Source organism: Balaenoptera borealis (genome assembly GCF_965194805.1).
Source record: "Balaenoptera borealis genome assembly, chromosome: 5".
NCBI lineage: Eukaryota > Metazoa > Chordata > Mammalia > Artiodactyla > Balaenopteridae > Balaenoptera > Balaenoptera borealis.
The window spans coordinates 91,686,634-91,705,374 of NC_138862.1; the positions used below are offsets into that span (position 1 = coordinate 91,686,634).

An 18,741-nucleotide genomic window follows, 5' to 3' on the forward strand; every position below is an offset into this window, starting at 1 on the left:
TAATAATTTGCAAGAATTTTATTCTACAGTGTTCTGGGCCTAATCAAAGATTTGTGAGGGAAAAATAAAAATAGAAGAAAACAGATTCAAATCTAAAGCTTATACTAGTTGGGGGAGTTAAAGAAAAGTTAGAAAATATCATAACATTCAAAGTGACCAAAAAATGTAAATGCTAGGATCCATAAACAAGTGTAGGCAATAATCAACCTTGAGTCTTTACACCATTGTATCAGTGCTTCTGTTACAGCACTTGCTACTGTTATGAAATTGTTTATGTCCATGTGATTCCGATCCCTGCTACTTTCTGCAGGACAACAATTACAAGACACACAGTTGGTGTTTAAAAATGTTTATGAAATGAGTGACTGACTGCATGCATGCACGCACGAATGAACAGTTTTCAGCTAAATGTAGAAAGACATCTCCTAGATGAAGGGTAATTCAGTCATCAAGGCCTTACCAACTGCAGCAGCTAGGGTGACATACCAGAAACACCAGCTTTCAGATGTTACCAAGCAGTGTGAATTTAAATTTTATTTATTATAAAATGAAAAGTCAGAAAATAAAATAATGGAATAAAGGGCTGTTAAGATGGTCTTTGTTTTGTTATTGTATTATTTTTCTTTGGGGAATTTTCTCTTGCTGTTCTTCTATTGCATGAAGTAATAACTAGTAGGGCTCTGACTCCTAGAAAAAGGCAGTCAGGACAGTCTTTTAATTAGTTGGAAAGAGAGATGGAAAGAGAGATGGAAGAGAGATGGAAAGAGAGATGGAAAGACTACCAGATCTTCAGAAATAAAGAGTTCAAGGCATTTGACCTTGAGGTAACCAAAGCATCCACTATTTGGCCAGAAAGCATTCTGTACTTGATGCTAAAACTTAGAGGCAATAAAAGAAAAGCAAGTTATGGTTAATAAAGAAACAGCTTAATACTTTCAGTATTAATTTCTTTACCTCTTTCTTTAAGGTAAAATTTTAAAATAATGGGCCATCAATGTTTTATAATCTTGGTTGTTTTCTTAAAGACATAAACAATGGGGGCACTTGGATGTTTTTATTTTTAAATTAGCCAAGTAATTATTTTTAAGTCAAAGGAAAAGCAGGAGACAATTAGAAGGAAAAGGTAGGGACATATGACAAAGGTCTTACAGTTAGTTCTTGACTGGTGTCTGGGAACCCTGTGGGACAATGAGAAGGTCAAGGTTGCATCTGGAATGCCACAACAGGAAGAGAATTTTCTGGGAATATAGAATGGTCATATGCAAGATTACTGAATAATGAAGACTGACACTAAAATTAATTTTCATCATTTTAGTTATCTAAGTTCATCTCTTCAGCATTTACAGTATGTCAGACATCACTCAAATGGTCAAATATTTAAGTTATGCCATTCAATATCACGGGCTGACACCTCCAGCTGTTCAATAATCAGGTTGAAAGAAGTACAGAGATAAGTTACTAGGAGTGAAAATTAGATGACTTCTAAAATTTGATACTGAAATCTCACCCAATAAGTACCAAATAGAATATTTAAAGTTTCAAAATAAAAATAATACATTTTTGAATGTATAATTTTTAAGAAAATGATGACATAGTAAAAAAAAAAAAAAAGGAAAATAACAAATAATTAGTAAGTTACAAGGGCTTATTTTTGGCTGTATGTTTATAATTGACATATTGCACTACATTATTTTACTAAATATTTTACATATACAAAAGGCTTAAAAGAATTATATAATAAATACTAACTTAAGAAATGTCATTTCCAGTTGCATGATCACACTCCTCTCTCCCCAAAGAAAACTATCTTGAATTTGATATTATTCCCATGCATGAATTTATGCTTTTACACATATATAGCATATATCTATGCAATACTGCTTGGATATAGTAAAACATTATATAAATATATCATGCTGCATGCATCCTTCTGCATAGTTTTTTTTTCTTTCAATCTTATGTTTGTAAGATTCGTCCATGCTAACACCAAAACATTTACCTCATACATTTTCTTTGCTGCTCTATGAGTATACTACAATTTACCTACATAGCTAGAAAGGGACATCTATGTTTTCCTTTTTTTCCCCATTATAAACTATACTGTCAAGAACATTCTTGCACACATCTCCTTGTTCATATGTGGACAAGTCTCTCTGGGGTGTACAACTAGGAAGAGCATTGGTGGATTATAGATCATGTGTATCTTCAGCTTTGTAGATAACATCAAGTGGGTGTCCCAATTTACCAAAATGGATAAGATTTTCTGTGGTCTCCCCAGTACTCCATTTAGTAGGTCTTCAACGTATTTCAGTTGTTCTCTAGGTTCTCATTCTCTGCATCAGAGTCTTTCCCAGAGTGACACATGACAGGTAATAACTATGCTTCAAAAACTGAACATCACTCCCCAGATTCAAGAAAAACCAAGGAATTTTCCTATCCCTCATCCTTAAAATGCTCAGAGGCAAAAGGAGCAAGAGTCCCAAACAACACCCAAAATATATAAGCTATCATACAGTAGTTAAAATGAAAATAATTGCTATTATTTACTCTGAAGCAATTATTTTCCAAGCACAGTAGTAGGTACCTAATGTGCATTATCTTACCATATCCTTTGAATAAGATTGGCAATGCAGTTGTTGTTATCCTTGCTTTGTATAAGAAAAAATTCAGAAGTTGAATCACAAGTTCAGTTACTTATCCAAGACAACATAGCTAGAGTAAATGACAATCAGCATTCAGCTGACTTAGTCACACTCCAAACCCAGTGTTCTCTATTCTACCCTGCAGTAGGCTTCAAGTTAGAACTCACAGCATTCATTCACCACAACAATCTATAAAGCACTGCGAAGAGCAAGTAGATTTAATTAACTTCACTTAAAATTTAGGAACCTGTACACACACATGAGATTCTCCAACTGCCTGTTGCTTTATTTTGGTGGTAAAATTTCACTACTCAAAACTTCCAGAAGAAGATAAGGGGTCATTAAATAAGAATTCAAATATGCTTAGTCAATTGTACTAAAAAGTCACAATACTGCTAAAAGCCGCAGCAGAAAGTAAATGATTACTTAAGATGAATTTGGGTCATTATCTGTGGAATTAACTTATTTATAACATCCCTCTACCACACTTACTTAGATGACTCAACTGCTCAGTCAGCACCTTAAGCCTTGCTTAATGTTAAACGGAAAAGGAATTCTGAGCCTCTAAAGGAGAAGGAATTTAAAAGAATTAAAATCATTCCAATTCAAACTCTATTCTGCCAGATGGCATCAGCCCTACAAAGAATTTTAAGAAATGGGGCACACAGGCAAAGAGGGTCAAGGGAACTTCCTAAGAACACGTAGAGACATCAACAATCACAGCACAGGAGAGTCTGCCTTCTTAGGAATGACAACGGGAGAAAATCGGGGCAATCAGAAGAATGATACCAACAGAGAATAAAGGCAAAAATCTGAAGAGCTTGAAAAAGGATGGAAAACATATATTTTCATTTTGAGGGTGGGGAAGACATGTTCACTTGATGACCAAAAGTAGCACTCTCAAATTCAGCTTTTTTCAATATATTAGTTAAAATGTAACTGTTTGTCATATGCTGGGCCTCATACTCTATAACAAGGTAAGAAATAACAGGACACCGAAGTCTATCAAAGTAAAAAGCCTGGAAAATAGAAAATTCAAGGGGTGTGAAATGAGCTGTTTTCAAATATAAAAGTTTTTTTTATTTTCACTTTTTTCCTCTTTGATTTCTTTTTTTTCAATTTATTATTATTATTTTTTACTATACCATGTGAGAAAGCTAGGCTCAATGGATCTACCTTGCAGGGGGACATATTTTGGTCCAGTGCCATATCCCCCACCCACCCACCAAAATGCTAATAGACAAAGGTCTTAAAGAACACAGTTGCATCCAAATGTCATGGAAGGTGTGAAACACAGCGGAAGTTTTCACTTTGTCAAGGATTTCACTCACAGGCAGCTATATAACATGGTGATTCACAGAGCTTTAGAGTTCAATGGGCTCAGATTCAGTTCAATCTCTTACCATCTATGAGACTTTGGGCAAACTATTTAGACTCTTTACACCTCACATTCCTTATCTGTAAAATGAGGATAATAAAAGCATCTACCTGAGAGACCCATTATAAGGATTAAAGGATTTAAAGAAGTGCCAGCCAAATAATACATTTTAGAAACAATAATATTTTTAATTTTATTTTATAAATCATAATTAAAATAATAACATTCATGATGATGATGATAACTAAATGGTAATTGGAAAAAATGGCCTAAGTCCTCTTTCTCATTCCATGAATTAGTGGTATAAATTTAAATTTGCTATCTCCTTCCTACTTATTACCAAGAATATAACAGCAGATATACTGCATGGGACCTGAACTAGGAAGTTACCCAGAGGGATCAATTGTGGGCTTGATTTCACTCCTTCGTTATCAATCATTAAGCCAGGAAAATTATAACTTTTGCCCATTTTTATTGAGTTTCTGTAATGGCAACAGATTTCCAAATAATGATAAAACAATGAAAAGGTGGTGTTGGATGTATAGCTATAACAAAATTCTCTCTTACACATTGACTATTTCAATAACTTTTAATTGTATTAGACATTTTCATACATCAAGAAAAAAGGCATTTTATATTCTTTTTACTGTTTTTATCTCAATAATTCTAAATAATTGATTCACAATAGACACTGTTATGGACTGAATGTTTATGCCCCCCCCAACCAGATTAATATGTTGAAGTGGATTAATATGTAGGAGGTGGGGGCTTAGGGAAATAATCAGTTTTAGATAAGGTCATAACTGTGAAGCCCCATGATGGAATTAGTGTTCATATGAGAGGAGAAAGAGACACTAAAACTTCCTCTCTGCCATGAGAGGGTACAGCGAGAAGGCAGCTGTTTGCCAGCCGGGAAGAGGACCCTATCTCCTAGGACCCTACTACCTTTTCCTAGTTCCACCATCAGCACCTATAAACAAACACCTTATGGTCTGCTAAAATGAGCCTCAAAAAGCTGATCTGAGCAATCAACATAATTGTAGGAACTGAAATGTGCTTAAAATCTGAGTTAGTGCTGTCAGTGAATATGCTTGAATGCAAACAAAAACCTATGCATACCAATACTGTTTCATCATTCTGATCGGCAGAAATCATTTTTTTCAAGGCTCAGCCTAATCTAAAATGTGTTGCTTGAAATTCTGAACCAGTATAAATCATGCTAAAGTAGCTAATAAAGTAGCCTAAATTCAAGAAAGTAAACTATGATAAATATAAAAATAAAAATGTAATTGCTATACTTTAATTTGCCAACGGTTCAGTCAAAATCCTTGTAACAATGACAGTGGCTATGACTTAGTTCTCTCTGGGAGTAACACATGTCTGGGGAACCTACAAATAGCTATGAAGTTTTACAAGTATCTAAAGGTTTCCAGGCAACCAGGAGCACTCCACAGATATTCATGTTACAAAAGAAGAAAATATGCATGTATTTTGAATTTCTAAGAAGAACCAGTGAACTACTTTAGGCTACTTATTCTTTCATGAGGATCCCTTTAATGTGAGATGATGTTTCCTGAGTAAACAGTACTGAAGTGATCTTGATTTTGATAAGGAGAACTCTGGTAGCCATCATACCCTACCCCTCGCTGTATGTATACATGTGTGGGGGGGAGGGGGGGGAGGGAAGGAGGGAGAGGGGGAGAGAGAGAGAAAGAGAGAGAAAGAGAGAGAAAGAGAGAGAGAGAGAGAGAGAGAGAGTTTTATCTATCTATATTTAACAGAGGTCAGAAGTTATCACAACTCACTAAGTATCATGTATTTACTTAGATAGTTATTCACTTAACATTTATTTAGGGCCTGTCTTATTCCTGGCACTGAGCTAGTTGCTGGAATTGTAAGACAAATAAGAGATCACACTTCATAAAGGGGAATAAATGTACAAATTAACCAATTAAACTACAACTTGGTCAGTGCATAAATGGTAGTATATTTTATGTGATACACATCATAAAAGGAAAATAATATCTGGTGTACCACAGAAGGCACCCCAGAAAAAAGTAATATTAAAAATAATTCTTAAAGAGTAAACTTGTCCAGCAGATCACAGAGGGTAGTCTTTTCTAGACAAAGGAATAGCATGGTGAATACTGGTGAACAGCGCCTATGAAAATAAAGTTATATATTTTTAATCATTCACTTAACCAAGTGGCATTTAAAAGTAGACTTTTAGGAGGAAACTTACACAAGAATCTTAGATAGCCTCAAACACCAGAGGGGAGACAGCAGAAGCAAGAAAAACTACAGTCCTGCAGCCTGTAGAACAAAAACCATATTCATAGAAAGATAGACAAGATGAAAAGGCAGAGGGCTAGGTACCAGATGAAGGAACAAGATAAAACCCTAGAAAAACAACTAAATGAAGTGGAGCTAGGCAAACTTCCAGAAAAAGAATTCAGAATAATGATAGTGAAGATGATCCAGGACCTCGGGAAAAAAATGGAGGCAAAGATTGAGAAGATGCAAGAAATGTTTTAAAAAGACCTATAAGAATTAAAGAACAAACAAACAGAGATGAACAATACAATAACTGAAATGAAAACTACACTAGAAGGAATCAATAGCAGAATAACTGAGGCAGAAGAAAGGATAAGTGACCTGGAAGACAGAATGGTGGAATTCACTGCTGCGGAACAGAATAAAGAAAAAAGAATGAAAAGAAGTGAAGACAGCCTAAGAGACCTCTGGGACAACATTAAATGCAACAACATTTGCATTACAGGGAACCCAGAAGGAGAAGAGAGAGAAAAAGGACCAGAGAAAATATTTGAAGAGATTTTAGTCGAACACTTCCCTAACATGGAAAAGGAAATACCCACCCAAGTCCAGGAAGTACAGTGAGTCCCATACAGGATAAACCCAAGGAGAAACATGGCGAGACACATAGTAATCAAATTGGCAAAAATTAAAGACAAAGAAAAATTATTGAAAGCAGCAATGGAAAAATGACAAATAACATAAAAGGGAACTCCCATAAGGTTAACAGCTGATTTCTCAGCAGAAAGTCTACAAGCCAGAAGGGAGTGGCATGATATACTTAAAGTGATGAAAGGGAAGAAACTACAACAAAGATTACTCTACCCGGCAAGGATCTCATTCAGATTCGATGGAGAAATCAAAAGCTTTACAGACAAACAAAAGCTAAGAGAATTCAGCACCACCAAACCAGCTCTACAACAAATGCTAAAGGAACTTCTCTAGGCAGGAAACACAAGAGAAGAAAAGGACCTACAAAAGCAAACCCAAAACAATTAAGAAAATGCTCATAGGAACATACATATCGATAATTACCTTAAACGTGAATGGATTAAATTCTCCAACCAAAAGACACAGGCTTGCTGAATGGATAAAAAAACAAGACCCATATATATGCTGTCTTCATGAGACCCACTTCAGACCTAGGGACACATACAGACTGAAAGGGAGAGGATGGAAAAAGAAATTCCATGCAAATGGAAATCAAAAGAGCTGGAGTAGCAATATTCATATCAGATAAAATAGATTTTAAAATAAAGAATGTTACAAGAGACAAGGAACGACACTACATAATGATCAAGGGATCAATCCAAGAAGAAGATAAAACAATTTTAAATATATATGCACCCAACATAGGAGCACCTCAATACATAAGGCAACTGCTAACAGCTATAAAAGAGGAAATCGACAGTAACACAATAATAGTGGGGGACTTTAAAACCTCACTTACACTAATGGACAGATCATCCAAGATGAAAATAAATAAGGAAACAGAGGCTTTAAATGACACAGTAGACCACATAGATTTAAATGATATTTATAGGACATTCTATCCAAAAACAGCAGATTACACTTTCTTCTCAAGTGCACACAGAACATTCTCCAGGACAGATCATATCTTGGGTCACAAATCAAGCCTCAGTAAATTTAAGAAAACTGAAATCATATCAAGCATCTTTTCTGACCACAACTCTATGAGATTAGAAATGAATTACAGGGGAAAAAAACGTAAAAAACACAAACACATGGAGGCTAAACAATACGTTACTAAATAACCAAGAGATCACTGAAGAAAGCAAAGGGAAAATCAAAGAATACCTGGAGACAAATGACAATGAAAACACGACGATCCAAAACCTACTGGATGCAGCAAAAGCAGATCTAAGAGGGAAGTTTATAGCTACACAAGCCTACCTCAAGAAACAAGAAAAACCTTAATTAAACAATCTAACCTTACACCTAAAGGAACTAGAGAAAGAAGAACAAACAGAACCCAAAGTTAGCAGAAGGAAAGCAATCATAAAGATCAGAGCAGAAATAAATGAAATAGAATCAAAGAAAACAATAGCAAAGATCAATAAAACTAAAAGCTGGTTCTTTGAGAAGATAAACAAAATTGATAAACCATTAGCCAGACTCCTCAAGAAAAAGAGGGAGATGACTCAAATCAATAAAATTAGAAATGAAAAAGGAGAAGTTACAACAGACACCGCAGAAATACAAAGCAACCGAAAAGACTACTACAAGCAACCCTATGCCAATAAAATGGACAACCTGGAAGAAATGGACAAATTCTTAGAAAGGTATAACCTTCCAAGACTGAACCAGGAAGAAATAGAAAATATGAACAGACCAATCACAACAAATGAAATTGAAACTGATTAAAAATCTTCCAACAAACAAAAGTCCAGGACCAGATGGCTTCACAGGTGAATTCTATCAAACATTTAGAGAACAGCTAACACCCATTCTTCTCAAACTCTTCCAAAAATTGCAGAGGAAGGAACACTCCCAAACTCATTCTATGAGGCCACCATCACCCTGATACCAAAACCAGACAAAGATACTACATAAAAAGAAAATTGCAGACCAATATAACTGATGAATATAGATGAAAAAATCCTCAACAAAATACTAGCAAACAGAATCCAACAACACATTAAAAGGATCATACACCATGATCCAGTGGGATTTATCTCAGGGATGCAAGGATTCTTCAATATATGCAAATCAATCAATGTGATACACCATATTAACAAACTGAAGAATAAAAACCACATGATCATCTCAATAGATGCAGAAAAAGCTTTTGACAACATTCAACACCCATTTATGATAAAAACTCTCCAGAAAGTGGGCATAGAGGGAATATACCTCAACATAATAAAGGCCATATATGACAAACCCACAGCAAACATCATTCTTAATGGTGAAAAACTGAAAGCATTTCCTCTAAGATCAGGAACAAGACAAAGATGTCCACTCTCACCACTATTATTCAACATAGTTTTGAAAGTCCTAGCCACGGCAATCAGAGAAGAAAAAGAAATAAAAGGAATACAAATTGGAAAAGAAGAAGTAAAACTGTCACTGTTTGCAGATGACATGATACTATATATAGAGAACCCTAAGGATTCCACCAGAAAACTACTAGAGCTAATCAATGAATTTGGTAAATTTGCAGGATACAAAATTAATGCACAGAAATCTCTTGCATTCCTATACACTAATGATGAAAAATCTGAAAGAGAAATTAAGGAAACACTCCCATTTACCAGTGCAACAAAAAGAATAAAATACCTAGGAATAAACCTACCTAGGGAGACAAAAGACCTGTATGCAGAAAACTATAAGACACTGATGAAAGAAATTAAAGATGATACCAACAGATAGAGAGATATACCATGTTCTTGGATTGGAAGAATCAATATTGTGAAAATGACTATACTACCCAAAGCAATCTACAGATTCAATGCAATCCCTATGAAATTACCAATGGCATTTTTTACAGAACTAGAACAAAAAATCTTAAAATTTGTGTGGAGACACAAAAGACCCCGAATAGCCAAAGTAGTCCTGAGGGAAAAAAGTGGAGCTGGAGGAATCAGACTCCCTGACTTCAGACTATACTACAAAGCTACAGTAATCAAGACAATATGGTACTGGCACAAAAACAGAAACATAGATCAATGCAACAAGATAGAAAACCCAGAGATAAACCCACGCACCTATGGTCAACTAATCTATGACCAAGGAGGCAAGGATATACAATGGAGAAAAGACAGTTTCTTCAATAAGTGGTGCTGGGAAAAGGGGACAGAGGATTAACAAAGGATTAATCTCCAAAATATATAAACAGCTCATGCAGTTCAATATTAAAGAAACAAACAACACAATCCAAAATTGGGCAGAAGACCTAAATGGACATTTCTCCAAAGAAGACATATAGATGGCCAAGAAACACATCAAAAGCTGCTCAACATCACTAATTATTAGAGAAATGCAAATCAAAACTACAATGAGGTATCACCTCACACCGCTTAGAATGGGCATCATCAGAAAATCTACAAACAACAAATGCTAGAGAGGGTGTGGAGAAAAGGGAACCCTCTTGCACTGTTGGTGGAAATGTAAATTGATACAGCCACTATGGAAAACAGTATGGAGGTTCCTTAAAAAACTAAAAATAGAATTACCATATGACCCAGTGATCCCACTACTGGGCATATACCCAGAGAAAACCATAATTCAAAAAGACACATGCACCCCGATGTTCACTGCAGCACTATTTACAATAGCCAGGTCATGGAAGCAACCTAAATGCCCATCGACAGACGAATGGATAAAGAAGAAGTGGTACATATATACAATGGAATATTACTCAGCCATAAAAAGGGATGAAATTTTGTCATCTGTTGAGACGTGGATGGATCTAGAGACTGTCATACAGAGTGATAAGTCAGAAAGAGAAAAAGAAATATTGTATATCAACGCATGTATGTAGAACCTAGAAAAATGGTACAGATGAGCCGGTTTGCAGGGCAGAAGTTGAGACACAGACATAGAGAAGAAACATATGGACACCAAAGGGGGAGAGCCGCGGGGGGTTGGGGATTGTGGTGTGATGAATTGGGCGATTGGGATTTACATGTATACACTGATGTGTATAAAATTGATGACTTATAAAAACCTGTTGTATAAAAAAATAAATAAAATTAAATTTAAAAATTAAAAAAAAAAGTAGCCCTTTAGAGATCAGCTCGGTGCTTTGTGTCCACCTAGAGGGGTGGGATAGGGAGGGTGGGAGGGAGAAGCAAGAGGGAGGAGATACGGCGATATATGTTTATGTATAGCTGATTCACTTTGTTATACAGCAGAAACTAACACACCATTGTAAAGCAATTATACCCCAATAAAGATGTTAAAAAAAATTAAAAATAGAACTACCACATGAAAAAAAAAAAAGTAGCCCTTTATCTCTCACAATAGTAAACCTCCTGTTGAATCTATAATGTTGATATTCTGATAGATATTCTGATGGATATAATGTGTCCAATCTTTCTAACCTAATACAGGGTTAACTCTTCTCACTTAGAGTTATTTAAAATGGAAGCCAAGAAAAACAATTATTTAAAAAATTTTATGTTTGTCACAGAATTGGTTCTGCTATAGCTTAATGATTTAAAGCAGTGGTTCTCAAAGTATGACCAGTGGGCCAGCAGCATCACTGGCTGGAACTTTTAGAAATTCAGATTCTCAGGCCTCTCCCTAGACCTACTGAATTCGATGCTATGGAGATGAGGACCAGCACTCTGTGTTTTAAGAAACCTTCTAGATCATTCTGATGTAGAGTTTGAGAATCACTAATGTAAAAGCATTGCTTATTCCAGCAGTAACACATTCATTTTCTGTATGAGTCTCCTTGCTATCTTAAGAGAGAAGGAAAACTCAACTCTACAATAGCCTAACTTGACCACTTCTGCTTTGAACCAATCTCAATTTTGTTGCACAGAAATACATAATTGACCAGATTAGTTTATCTAAGATTATTTGATTTGACAGTGATTAAAGATAACAGAGACCAAAATGTACATTTGGGACAAATGAAAGAAGTATTTTTAGAAGTATAAGTATTTTTTCCTATTAAAATACACATGCATATTAGATAACTTTACTTCAATTAAAATGATCATTATAATAGCTAACAATGACACAGCACTTAACTTGTGTCAAACAATGTTCCAGAATATTTTACATAGATTAACTCCCCTAACCCTCCTAAGAGTTCTTTGCAACACACAGCTGTAATATCCCAAGCGACTAAGGCACAGTACAGTTAAATGACTTGTCTGGGAAACAATACTTTGAATCTGAGCAGTGAGATCCGGGCAGTGAATACAGACAGTATGGTTTCAGTCTCCATGCTTGTTATACTGCAACCAGTGCAAGAGGTATTTTTAATATTATTTTTAATTAAACTAAGAGTCTAATAGCAGAGGATACCTTATAGCATTAGTAAATAATGTTATTGGTTGTAGGTTATTTTGTGAGTACCTAGAATACGTGCACGCACACATACACACACATACACACACACACACACACTTTGCCAACCCTGCCACTTGCATGATCTTGGGCAAGTCAACTCACTTCTTCTGCTTCAGTTTCCTCTTGTGTTACATGAGGACAGAGTTCTAAGCATTCATTAAATGAATATGTATATTATTTAGAACAGTGGTCAGGATAGGTCCTATCACTGTTTTTGTTGCTATCTGAAATAAAAAGTCAGAGTACATTATACAACAGAGGCTCCTTCAATATTTTGTATTTTTATGGCCTGCGCCAATAAATTTTTACATTTATTTTAATTGTTCCTTCCTTGAAAATTTTTCATCAGTTGCTTTGAATAGTCAACTACTGCTATTCTTCCCAACCCTTTCTTTAATTAGTTCTAGTAGTTTTAAATGAGTGATAGAAATAGGGTCAAAAAGGCCTGCTTACCCTAAACTCCCTTTCTGTGAGTAGGTTTGAATTAGAATCCTCTCTATATGTAGGTTTGAATAAAAATTTCTCTATGAATAGTTTTGAAATAGCTTACTATTAGTTTAGAGAATAGGTATGAAGAGACTATCAGCAACAGGGAAGTTCTTATGAAAACACAGCGCACAGATAGCTACTTTATGGGTTGCAGGCACAGAGATCAAACACAAAGTTAGAGTGATGGGGGTGAGAGAGAGGTATAATGGAGGTGGCTGGAAAACAGAAAGGTAGTAAACCAAAACAGACAAAGGAAGCTGTGGCAGAAAAGGAATAGTGATTTAGATAAGATGTCTGTGCTGGGGCATGGAGGAAAAGTCCAGAGAAATGGTTCATTTCTATTAGAGAACATCCAAGAGAAGGAGAAAGATACCCAGGAATGAATTTTATCTACTTTATAATTATACTTTGGCTGGCTTTTCTTTTCTACAAGTCATCCTCCTATATATGATTAACTGTTGCATTAGTTTCCTATTGCTGCTGTAACAAGTCACCACAAACTTAGTAGTTCAAAATGGCACAACTTTATTATCTTTCAGTTCTGAAGGTCAAAGCCCGAAATGTGTTTTACTGGGCTAAAACCAAAGTCAAGTTTTGACAGGGCTGTGTTTCTTCTGGTGTCTCTATGGGAAAAATCAATTTCCTTGACTTTTCCAGCTTCTAGAAGTTGCTACATTCCTCCGCTCATGATCTCTTACCCCATTTTCAAAGTCAGCAGTGTAGTATCTTCAAATTCATTCAGTCATTCATGTTCTCTCTTTCTTCTTCTCTCTTTCTCTCTCACTGCTGCTTCCAACATCACATTTCCTTCTCTGATTCACTGCCTTCTTCTTTTTAAGAGCGCTGTGATTATATTGGGCCCATCCAACTACTAGTATAATCTCATCTCTAAATCCTTAACTTAATCACATCTACAAAGTTCCACTTGTCATGTCAGGTAACATATTCAAAGGTTGCAGGGATTAGAATGGAGCCATCTTTGGTGGTGGTGGCAAGGGGAGCATTATTTGTTTACTGAAATCTAGTTCCAATACCCTTTCTGACAATGCCTGATTTAAGTGCAAACCTACCTAAGGGCTAGGGCCTTAAATATGTCATCCTGTAAGAGTGCTCCAAGATTCACAGAACTATTCATCAAGCTTATGCAAAGTATTTCTCTTCTATTTAGTAAACCCACATGTTGCTATTATAACATAATAACTGATATAATGACAAATAACTATACATTTGTCTGACAAGAAATGATTCATTAAAATGCAGAGAAATCTAAATTTTTTTTAAAAAGGTGTTTTCCAAGGGAGCAGGGGAGAGTTACAGCTCTATGGCCACAGAAGATATATTTATAATTATTTTAACCATGGAACATAAAAATCATTCAGTATGAAATGCACAGATTCAAATAAACCAGTTCTTGATGAAAATGGGCTTTGTAAAAACTGTCTTTTATACCATCAAAATAGAATGTTGTCTTTTCAAAACAATTTCCAGATGAATAGCATATCATAATGTATATTTGCCAGCACATAAATAACTGCCTGAATAAAAAAGATGGGAAGCATAGATATAATTTGAAGATATGTGTTACAAATAAAGCAGATATTTTATGATTCACTGCTACATCTAATTTTGTGCCTATATGTTTCTCTTCCCAGTATGACATCTGAATATTTAGATGATAATTTCTGTATGTTTGGAACCTAATGTTAAATCCACTAGTACAGATTGAGTGAGCATATGAAAGAAATATATCACCGGCTAAAAATCAGGTAAGATAATTAAACTATTGAAAGTGAATGAGAAAAACAAAGTCCAGCTCAATTATTCCCTATCACTTGATTAATTATTGAAACAGAAAGAAAGCAGTGGGTACTTTGAATAAAAACTAAACACATTTTAAAAGTCCACATACATATACCTACAATACAGTGTGATGTGAAGAACATAAAACTACATTAAATTAACAGAAGGAGATTACAAAAATAGATGATTAAGATGTTGTAAAACTAATTTAAAGAACAGAGCAGTTAAAATGTCAAGTAAGAAAGGACACTTACAAAAATATAAGCTAATAGAAAGAACAAAATATAAGCTAATAGAAAGAACTAAACTATTTATAAAAGGGCTATCTTCAAAAGTTGAAAGAGTAGGATGTAGTGAATAACTAGACTGGATGAGACAATGAGAAAGCTGCTTGCATATTCAAAATATGTATTCAGTTGTCAATGACCTGAAATTGAAGTTGAAAAACTAAAAAAAAAAAAAAAAAAAAAAAAAAAACCTCTGTTCGAAAAAACAGCTCAAAATGAAAGGCAAAATGATGCAGACAGGTTTTCTCTTCCAGACACTAAATCCTATCAAAGTACTAAATAAGCATGCTTATTTCTAGAAGAAAAGCTAATTATTTTAGATCTGCACATTTACATGACAATGTATCCTATTTACTAATTAATCAAAAGCCAAGAGTTTTCTTAGAACTCGTACAGATGTCATAAAACTGATTTCTACAATATCTGGTCATGAAATTTGCAACGATACCATGAACAGCAGAAAAGTAAGAAAAAATTGTACATTTATAAAAAGAATTAAGTACTGCTTTTAAGATTACCTTCATTGAGTTTTCAGCTGCTAACTGCCATAGTATGTATCTTCCTAATATTGTGCAAGAAACTTAATGGGCAAAATTTGAACAGTAGATTTATCTCTGTTTGGGTTTCTATCTGCAAATTTTTGAAAGAAAAAATATATATATTCAATCTCTATTGATATATTACCAGAATTTTATGTATGGTCTTTAATTTTTCTAATTTTTCATCATAATTAAAAATACCTGTCATTTGTGTAAGTCCAAGGGGTATCAAATTGAGCCTAAAAATATGTCATCATTGCCATAATTAATTATTCTCATATTTGTCCTATTTTAGTAAGTACAAGATAATTGCTTTTTATTACTTGTGCCAGCAATATAATTTTTCCATTTTCATGTTCTTATATAAAATACTGAGGACAATATGAAAAATGCAATTAGATATTCAAATAATTGCACATTACTTTTTAAATAAGATGGAAATGCTGCAGAAATGTGACTGTCATCCATCAACATGTGCTAACATGTGGTAGCCAAAAAATGTTTGTTTAGATGGTAATGTATATGGTTACTTAACCATGGTAACTCATACTAGTACTGGCTGAATGACGGGGAGGCCTATTAAACACTGGTTAACTTGTAATAATAAGAAAGATTTTTTTTTTTTTTTTAATTAGTGGGTGGGTCGACTCACTGACTGGCCGCCTTTGCCGCCTTTTTTTTTTTTTTAATTATTATTATTATTTATTTATTTATTTATTTATGGCTGTGTTGGGTCTTCATTTCTGTGCGAGGGCTTTCTCTAGTTGTGGCAAGCGGGGGCCACTCTTCATCGCGGTGCGCGGGCCTCTCACTATCGCGGCCTCTCTTGTTGCGGAGCACAGGCTCCAGACGCGCAGGCTCAGTAGTTGTGGCTCACGGGCCCAGCTGCTTCACGGCATGTGGGATCTTCCCAGACCAGGGCTCGAACCCGCGTCCCCTGCATTGGCAGGCAGATTCTCAACCACTGCGCCACCAGGGAAGCCCCAAAAAAGATTTTTAAAACATTGGTTATATGGATCGGTCAATAATTTGAAGCACAAAATAAATTAGTGTAAGCAAATGTGCCCACATTTTATAGTACATTTTTTTGTGTAATATGTGGGATTAGGGGTATATTACTGCAATTCATAATCCTTCTAAAATTTATGTTCTAAATAGTGTTTTAAAAATGACCAAGAGTACAATAATATAATAATTTCCCTTAGAAAATCATAAGTATATGCAACTGGAGGACCAATAGTACAAAAATCAAAGTGAGGAATTATACTCAAAAGTATAATACATTTGACATCTGTTATTAAGGTATGAAATATTCTTAGATGAGTCAAAATCAAAGAAAACAAATCCGCAGACTAAAGTTGCAGAAGTCCAATTCAATACACCTGCTGATACTATATCCTGTATGCTGCTATATACAAAACTATGCTGAGAACATTGAAGACATTGGATACAACTTTCATTGATCAAGGTGCTTGCGGCTAGGAAGCCTGAATACACTGAAGAAGAGGAATGCTAAACAGAACAACAGGGAACAGAAAAATATAGCAGTGTTACTAATCACGTTTTTAGTTAATGTAGGAGATCAGCTAATGACTCAGAAAGTTAGAAAATGTGTACCAAATATAATATGGTGAATAAATAAAGGTTTAGATAAAGTCACTCTCGTTTCTCTCAAACTATTCGAAAAATCTCATTGAAATACTTTTAAAAGATGCTGGGGTGGAATGGCTCTATTTGATAGAGCACCAAAAAACTGTACTTCGGCTCCTTTGCTGGAAAATTTTTAATTAGCACCACAGATTAGTTATCAAAATAATATAAATAGCATTCCTGCTAAGATGCTAACTGGATGTGCTCCTCCCCCACCAAGTACAAAGAATCTTCATTGGGCAATGTTTAGTGGTACCTCCCAACATCTTCATGTAAGACGTAGATGCTATCTTTGACCCAGAACATTCACTATAGTGGGGATTATGGCTTCTTTGATAATATTTTGTTTTGTGTTTAAGTGATAAATTTCATGTATCTATTTACTCAGGACCCAAATATTGAACTTTTGTATTTCAGTCAGCATATAATGGCTTGAAATATAGCGGTCTTCCACAAGACAAATCTGGGTCATAAGGATTCTTTTCGAGATGTGTAGAATCATTTTATTTTTTCTTTTGGCCCAGAAAATAAAATTTTTTCTCTAAAGCAGATATAAAACCTGTTTAAAGGTTATTACCCAAAGGGAAACAAATATAATATAAATTGCATTTATAAATAAATCTCCATTCCATTCTCCCATTAAACTATAAAGCCCCTTGAGCAGTGAAATAACTTCTATTTTGCACACAATTCAGCATCTGTGATAGTGCCAGACATGTAACATATTCTCAATAAATTTTAATAAATGAGTGAAATTTGGTAAAAAAAACAGTGGCTTGTCTCTAAAGATTATATTTCCCAGGTCACATGGAGCCTGTTTTTAAAACACCTTTAATAAGAAATTTAACTACAAAAAAACCCATCATCCTTAAATTAAAGTGGCTATCCATTTTATCTTATATGTTTTAAAAGTGCAACTATGACAGTAACATCTACTCTATAAATTACATATGGACTAGGAGGAAAATAGAGCAAGGAGAAGTAGTTTGATAGATTAGCAAAATCTAAAATCCAGTGTAGTCAGAAGAAATAAGAACTCTGCTCTTCCAGCTGGCAACACAATAGCTAGAGCTGAGGATTATCAACACATGTTTCATAGAAGAATGAATGACTAAATGAGCAAATATGTAACTTTCCATTCTCCCAATGCCAGCTACTATTGGTACTGTAGTATTTCTAAGTGTAGGTTTTGTTTAAGATGACTAAAGCACAATCCGTGTACTATATACACAACTATATTTGGAAGGCAGCACAAAACCATTCCAGTCACTATGTGTGACTCTATAAGGAGAAACATGGTGACTTGCTTTGTCACTTACTACTCTATACTGTAGTCCCAAATTGCCAATTCTTTTGGTTTCAGTATGCACTGCTTCTCTATGATATACGTTTATGACATAATAAGGCAGTATAATAGAAAAACAATAATAGCTCCTTTTATATCTAATTATAACCCTGAGATGTAAGAATTTTTAAATCTTTGAAAAGGTAAAAGTATCATAACATACAAAAGAAAAAACTAAAACTATTCTGAATATATATTGCATTTTACCTAATGATAATTGTCCTATTTTACACTCTTACATATTCATTAT

The 18,741-nt window shown here is 34.7% G+C and overlaps 1 protein-coding gene across 4 annotated transcripts in view; it reads right to left on the reverse strand.

Annotated features, from left to right (window-relative positions):
• Nucleotides 1-18,741, reverse strand: part of NAALADL2 (N-acetylated alpha-linked acidic dipeptidase like 2) — a 1,512,458-nt gene that overhangs the window by 747,287 nt on the left and 746,430 nt on the right. The gene's annotated exons all lie outside the window — the stretch shown is intronic.